Genomic DNA, 8,535 nt, shown 5'->3' on the forward strand with positions numbered 1-8,535 from the left:
GGCAGTGGGCATCCAATAGGAGATCTCTATCTGTGCGACCTAGCTCCACCTCGCGTCTCGGCGCTAAGGCACGCCTGCCTTAGCGGGCTAGCCCATAAACTCTACAATATAGGTTATATATGTTTTGTATACATATGAACATTTTTGTATACACGCATAACGTCTTTCAAATACATGATGAATATAATTTTCATATATATGTTCGAATATTTTTTCAAATGGATGTTAAAAATTTTTGAAATACACATTCAATGTTTTATTTAGCGGTATTAAATATTTTATAAATTAAATGAACATCTTTTACATTGTATACAGTTTTTTTTTAAATGTTAGCAACATCTTTGAAACATGTGAACATTTTTCGTACATGGTACCTACAGTCTATTCATGGCACAAAACATTTATTTAATTACATGAACATATTTTTCATGGTATGAACATTTTTAGTTACATGTGATGAAAATATTGTTGAAACACATGAAGATTTTTTTCAAAATGGTACGAAACATTGTTTTTATGTGGACATTCTTTTTCACATTTTGTAAAAAAAAAATCGTTAAAATGCCAAGAACATTTTTGTGGGAAATTATAACAGGCTTTTTACTGTCATGAACATTTTTGTTGGATGTTATCAACATCTTTTGAAGTTGCACCAACATTATTTTTGCACTGCATGAAGAATATTTAAATGTGCAATGAACACTTTAAAAGTTTAAGTAAATTAATTTCTGTAATAGTATTTAGAATATCTTGGAAACATAAATAAAAGTAAAAAGGATGAAAGATGAACAAACGAAAACCAAGAAGGAGAGAAGCGAACGAAGCGACAGCTCCTGACTGAGCGGCTCATTATAGCGTCCCCTTGTGGCGACGCGGTGATACGTGTCGCTGCGAGGGAGATAAAGCCACGCCCAGAAACTCCATCAGGCTTGCTCAGGACTTGATACAGTCCAATTGTTCAATGTTCAAAAAAAAACCCGCAAAAAAATACAATTGTTCAAAAAAATGTGATCCTATTTTCTACGGGTTTACACTAGTTATGTCACAAAATAAACTAAATGGTTTATACCTCTTGACTAAAATCAACTCTAGCTAGGTTAATTCTCCATTCCTAACATGGTTCCCAAGGAAGAGCGGGAGGCAAGTTTTATGAGAGTGCCTCGGTCAAACACGAGGTGTCATAACTCTCATTGAATTAACTATTCTGGTATCGGCAAGAATTAGGTGATAGCGGTAGACAAGTAGTTGTGCGGCGAAATAAAAAGTCTAAAACTAAAGCTATAAATAAAGGACATAAAGTAAAGGACAGAAAATATCTACTCCTAATATCTCGGTTGGTATGATTGCACCTTTTTTTCGTCCCCCAGTTTCGTCTGGTTTTTTGACTGGTTTTTTTTTTCTCACCTTCCACCATCCCTCCCATGTTAATTTTTTCTTCTTCGCACTTAAAACTGAATCGGGTCCGATCTTCCTTCCATTTGTTCGTGCTTGCTTTGGCAGGCGTCGATTCAATTCAATCATGTAAATATTTGATAATTAAGAATTTAAAAATAATACCATATACATGAGATCACCTTCCAAACAGATCTCTACTGAGTTGATGAATATCGGTCGTCCAATCACCAACGATGGTACGACATTTCGCTCAATCACAATCAATTTTGGCCGGTCTATTTGGCGTGTGCATTAATTCAATTAAATCGGTACTTTCTCAAAACAACGTCGTCCATTAACTTATATTTAAATCAAATCACTACTTACCGAAACAACAACTATTCTCTACGCCCCCATCGATGCCCCTATCCCACCGATTCCACAGATTTTTTCTAGCTATTGTCATCCGTCCGGGTTCTTTTACCTCGCATGCTCTTGTATCCATGTCACGCATCGATTGGCAAGCGATTTCTTTCCTTCTTCCTTCTCGTATGCAATGCACAACCCTGTGATCTCCTTGATTAGGTGTCGTGCATGCACCTGATTCTTTTCCATCCGAAACTCCCTAATGTTGTGTGCCTCGATGGAAACAGGCTGGGACAGGACTCAGGGGAAGGACACGACCTTGCGATCTCAATCGAGGGCGGAAGACGCCGTCCAGCGGGCTGGCGGCCACCCTCTTGAAGAACACCCTCATGCACGGCGCTGATCGAGACCTACCTCTTCTGTGCCATTCGGCCGCAACGCTCGGATGCCGAACCAGGCCTTGCCCTCCGACATGGCTCATCCCGGTCCACACTGGTGCAAGAGCATAGCAGAGATGTAGTACGACATCTTCGCCGCCCCTCGCCAGATCCTCGCGTCCCATCCGACGAGCCGGCCGACCTCCTTCTCTCTGAACCGGTGGGCCGACTGGACGCGCCGAGCAGCTGCATGTCCAGGACATTGATCCATCGCCCATCAGGATGCGGATGGTGGGGCTCCAGGGCCTCATCGTGAATTTTTTCTCGAATACGCAAAGCTTGCGTATCATTGCATTGATAGAAAAAGTAAGAAAAAGTATAGATGATGGTACAACACATGACACGAACGCAAGAGGTGTGAACATGGCGTCCGGAGCAGAGAAAACATGGGATGCTCAAGCCCAAACAGAGAAAAAACACAGCTAAACTCGCCGCTCAAGGATGCAGCCCAAACCAAACGAACAAGACAATCAGCATCTCGAAATCCACCACCGAGGACGCCGCGAGCAACAAGACGACACCTTCATGAAGGAGAACGACGCCATGGCGCCGTCGCCGTCCGATCCGCAAAAAACGGACCTAGGGTTTCCCCTGGCGCTCGAAGAGGGGCACAGATAGCAGCCATGGCAGCGCCTCCAGGAAGAAAACGGCACCCGCGGGTGTCGCCGCTGCCAGCATCGAAAGATCGAGCAAGGATTTCGTCTTGGCCAAGTCTGAGCAATCCCATGCCATGAGGGCAAAATTCGAAGATGAGAAAGTCTGGTCGTAGGCTGGAACCAACACCACAGGAAGGGGAGCTACTGGAAGAACGAGCTGCAGGACAGGCGGAGGGGAGGATGGCACGGAAGGGGGCGGGTTGGCAAGCCACGCGGAATACCGATGACACAGGCATGAGGAAGGGGGTGTGGGCGGCCGAAGACCCGGACGACCCGGACGAGCACGGATCCGGAAAGGGGCGCAAATCCGGGCTGCCCGGACCGGAGCCGCAGGGACGCCCGGCGAGCTAAAGTAGTTGGAAGGGGACGCAACTCCAGGAGCACGCCGGAGTCGAAGCCGCACCGGGGGGAAGCCGGCCAACCAAGGTCACCTGCAGGGGATGGATGCGGAGCTGCCGAGATTACAACAAGCCGGAGGAGTCGGAAGAAGACGCAGCTCCAACATAGTGAACGCCGGATCTGGAGCCGCTGTGGACAGCCATGGACAGGGGAGGGGACGCAAGTCCATAGCCGTCGGTGCCGGAGCCGCACCTGCAGGAGAGGGAGGGCGAAGGAGCGCAAGCCTGCCAAGGTCCCGGTCAGCGCGCTGCAAGGGCAGACGCAACCAGGCAACCGCCGAAAACCACCGAGGAGCAGCCACCCCAAAGCAATGGCCGTAGCCCGGGGGAGGAAGAACGCCTTCGCGGCGCCCCAAGAGCAGACCGGCCCGACCAAGAACCCCGGAACCGTCCTCCCGGAATCCGGCACCGGCACCAGCAGAGGTGCTGACGGTGGCACAGATCTGACACGGGAATAAGGTGGAAGGGGGCGAGGACGCGCTGGCGAACGGGCGGGGCAGCCGGAGCCCGGACGGAGGGGGGCGGGCGAGGGGCGAGGAGGAGGATCCGGCGGGAACACGCCGGCGCCGGGGCGCGCCGGGATCAGACAGCGAAGGGGGGAACGGCGGTGTCCTGGGGGCGGGCCAGCCGAGGCGCCCCGCCGCCACCATCCTGGGAGCCGGCGCGGCTTCGCTGGCCGCTCCTCCGGTGGCGGCGAGGAGGTGGGGCGGGGTGGAAGGGGGTCGCGGGCTAGGTTCCCCCGCTGCCGCCGCCGCCGCCAGGGGAGGCGACGCGGGGGCGCGGGGTGGAGAGAGAAGTCTCACACTCAAAGACTGCACATACCTCATCGTGAATTTGACGTCGTGCATCTTCATAAACTCGCGGGCGGCGTCTGTTGACGATGACTGGGCCGGTCCTTGCCAAGCCTAAGGTGAGGTGCATAAGGGGCGCGTCGAGCCGATGGGCAATGTCGACCATGGCGTGGTACGACAGTGGGTTGCACATCAGGTGGCGGAGGATCATCGGTAGCATCACGTTCTGTTGCTCCTTCGGTGCATCCACACCTTGAGGATCAAGGGGAGATCGAGAGCTAGGAGGATGTGCATGTAGTGAGTTGCTTCATGAACCTGGCTATCAGGAAGCGGACAAATTTTGTTTCATTGTTGTCATGTGTAAGTGTTATAGATTAGGTTTTTTGTATATGTTAGCTAGAACACCTGTTCGACGGCGTGGGCATCGACTGCTCCATGTACGACGACCGCGTCCATGACCCCATCAGGCCATCACCCTCTACGACTACATCAACCGCTACTAACCTAGCCAACATCCGCCTCCTCAAGGTCATTGTCGTCAAAGCAGGTCAGCTTGTCTTTTGCCTCGATCGATGATCACAACTTGTGGTATGAATGTGCGTGTGCATTGAAAATTCGTGACAATATCTATGAATTATAATTAGACAGGGCCCTGATTACCAATTTACCATGAGGTGGACCATCGCCCCAAGAAGAGATCGACCCCTCGGGCAGGTTCATGAGCCAGGAGCGCGCGCTGTCCTTGAGGGCCATGGGGAACCAGTTTGCCGTGACCTTGTTGTCGCTGTTTGCTGCCTCAATGCTTAGCTCATAGAGCTGAAGGAACTCCGCGGGGTCGGGAATGCTGTCGTAGCGTGGGGCAGCTCTGGCTTGAACTTGGTGGGCCAGACCACCCGGCGCAGCTCGCGGGTGAAAGCTCGGCAACCGGGGCTCGCCGAGGTCCCTGCACAAGGGAGGCGGCGGAGGCGCGCCATGCACCACATCCCCAGCGCGAGACGGCGGAGTGCGGAGCGAGCGAGAGGGCGTCGGGGCGTCTCCAGCGGTGTTGACCAGCTCGATGATGCGGCCAAGCCAGGCATCGGCCGGGCGGTATCGGAGCAGCTCACGCGCCATGAGCAGCGAGGCCTGCACATTCGGCGGCCAGCAGCAGGCGAGGGACGAAGAGGCCTTAGCGGTGCGGCCGTCGGGCTGCACGGAGGGGTGCATGGAGGAGTCCTGCTGTTCGCGGGCAGCAGGGTTGATGGCGGCGGCAGCTGCGGCCTCAGCAGAGTGGCGGTGATTGCCACGGCCCGCAGGCTCTGTCTGAGCGAAGCGAGCTGCCCGGTGCTTGGCACGCACGCGGCGAGCGTCGGCCATGGAGTCGGCGAAGCGAAAGTTGGAGCGGAGCGGAAGAACTGCAGTGCACCCCTACCTGGCGCGCCAAAATGTCGGAATTGGGGCTCAGGGGACCCAAAGGTTCAAACTCTGGGTGTGCTCGTTCCTACTGCCCTACTCCATCCTACTACCAACCATGGCGAGGCTATGGCGAGCACGAGCTAGCGAGAGCGGCCGGTGACACAGCGGTTACCTAGGTTTGGGCCTCCTTGCAGTGTAAAACCCTACGCCCTGCTTGGTTTTTTGATTGCACTGGTTCAGGGAGAAGGTGGAGTGCAAGGGTGGAGGATCCAGTGTTTGACCTCCTCTACGGTGGCACCCTGCCCTTGTTTATACTTGCCTTGGTCCTCTTCCACGAATAAATTGGCGGGAAGGGTTGCCACACAACGGCAATTTTGAAGGGGGACAGGGGCGCAGTCTCCCCTGACAAAAGGCGGTCTTCGTCTGCAAAGCTACCATCCATGAGGCGCAGGTGGACTCGGTGATGACCTCCGCTCCGCGCGCCCGTCGTCTTGGTCTTCTTGCACCGATCAGGCAACCTTTGGGGGTTGCTTTGGGAACTGCTATGTTGGCCTTGCTCCCTTAGCACAAAAAAGGAATGCCTCCTCATCCGCGCCTGCTTGCACAGCCTCTGACATCGTTCGTCACCGCATGCGTCACCCACGTGAAGACTCACGGTCGCGCGACCGGGCTGAACAGCCCCTGACTTGTCCGCCCGCGAGAGGGGGCCTCAAGAGGCAGCCTCGGGAGGCTACCTCGCGAGGCTCCTGATGGCGCCTTCCAGTCCGCCTGGGACGCCTGCTGACGTGGGCCTCGTGAGGCAATGGCCTCGCGAGGCGCCTCAGTTGTGAAGCTTGCCGTTGGGCCACTCCTTGGGCTTCTTGATATGCACTGCGCCCTGCGCCGAAGGCAGACGGGCCTGGGTACCCCCGGTCCCACGAGCCCTACAGTTAGTGCACGATTATAAATAGGGGCATCATAGGGCTCACCGGCACACGCGGCAAGGAAAATCGTGTCCCAGCAACCCCGCTACACGTGTGGTAGACCATGGATGAGCGACTTTGTTTTCTACATCGAAAGATTTTTCGCGGCCACCATTCTACATTCTCATTATGCTCAAGTGATCTCTCTTTACCTTTACGTCCAATTAAATTTTTGACAAAGGAAATAGTATTTGCGAATCAACTATTTTGTCTAATCTTTTGCTTGCACACGATCCCTAGTAGTCCAAGCAACAACTAAATAGGCAATAGTATTTGTTCCCAAAGTTGTATACTCAGCCTTTTAGTAACAAATAAACTTTCATATGCCGCATCCATTTTTTATTTGAAGGCATATAAAGATGTAAAATCACGTGTGGAGCATGGTCTTCTTGCCTAAGGGGCTTCGTGTTGTGTGAATGATTGATTCTCTCGTATGTTACCTTTCTTGAAGATGTGCAGGGTTAATGTCCAAGAGACCACACATATGGTATGCTTGTAGTTAGCCGACGTTACCGATCTTGGGTGTAATTGAAGGATTTAATGCTGACATACGGTTGGATTAAAATGTTTGAAACGAGATCTAAAACTTTCATGTTTGCATTAAGAAATATGTCACTCCCAGAAAATCCAAACGCGGACTAAATATATAGCATACCTTCATGTTTCGTACATTTATGTACATTACATTTTCTAAAGGTAAGAAAAGGTTAGCACTACATATGTATTATACATTTCCATATGTAGTCGGTATAGAATGCCCTAAAAACATATGCAAGGAGACTAGAATTAAACAGCTCAACCTTAGCGAGTTTGCCTCGCTCCTCTCTTTGGAACTTCACTCAGGGCAAACACAACTCGCCCAATGAAACCATCCTTAACAAATTACTTCTCTTCAACAATGACTTCGATATAGAAGGATTGGATGTGTTCCTTTGGGAAAGCAAATACCTGGTTCCACTCAGAGTTAGTGTTCTTCTCAAAGTTACGGTTGGTGCACCTGTAATTTCCAAGCTTAATCTCCATGTATGGGTCACAGCTTCCAGTCACATCCTTTGCATGGATGTCTTTCGCCTTGACACCACACCCGTGGAGATACGACGTCTGTTCCATAAGGTTATTTGTGCTTGCGGTTTGTCACATGCTTCCTTAAAACCACCAAGGAGGGATGATGTCTCTTTCAAGGAGTGGTCCTTAGGTCACGGGTGAAGTGGTTCCATCTTGCCAATTCACAGAAGGACACACTTGTGCATGCAACAAAATCCATGACAAGGTATTACCAAGAAGTGCTTCAAGTTCAGAAGTGACACATCATAGTGAACAGTTGTAGGATTGATGATAAAATATCATTAGTCATGAGTGAGTACTCAGTAATTCTTTTCTAATAGATCATCGACACGGTGTCCTTAAATCCTTAATTCCACGCATGATCCTAAACTATATTTTGTTGTGGCTCAAAAAACCTTAAGAGAACTTTCAATAAAACCGTAGGTACCAGAATAACACAACTAAACTCAAAAGAGAAATTTTGAGAAAACAAAATAAATGACATAATACTCCCTCCGGTCCTTTTTAGTTTGCATATAAGTTTTGTCCAAAATCAAAGTATCTCTACTTTGACCAAACATATAGAAAAAAGTATCAACATTCACAATACCAAATCAGTAATGGTAGATTCGTCATGAAATGTAGTTTCATAGTATACATATCTGGTATTGTAGATGTCGATATTTTTTAATATAAATTTAGTCAAATTTTGCAATGTTTGACTAGACACAAATCTAATACGCGGAGTAAAAAGGACCGGAGGGAGTACATGCTTAAGGATAGGTATAAAACTTGACACACACAAATACTTTTTCGTTTGACTTCCCGGTTACAGCAAAGAACTTAACTTCGGCTCACATAAGTAAGATTGTTCCTAGTCCTAAAGAAGATAAAAAAATCTACACCTTTGAAAAACATAGACCAGGCTATCAAAATAGTGACTCTTGTCCACAAAGTACTACCTAACATATTGCACTTCATACAAACATAAGTTCAAGTTTCCAAGTAGGAAAAGGCTATACTCAAAGTTTACGAAGCACAGCGATAAAACCTCCCTGACCTGCCCCATTGCTTTTTTAGTAAAAAAAACATAATCAAAGTTTGTCTACTGA

This window comes from Triticum aestivum, chromosome 5D (genome assembly GCF_018294505.1).
Source record: "Triticum aestivum cultivar Chinese Spring chromosome 5D, IWGSC CS RefSeq v2.1, whole genome shotgun sequence".
Classification (NCBI taxonomy): Eukaryota; Viridiplantae; Streptophyta; class Magnoliopsida; order Poales; family Poaceae; genus Triticum; species Triticum aestivum.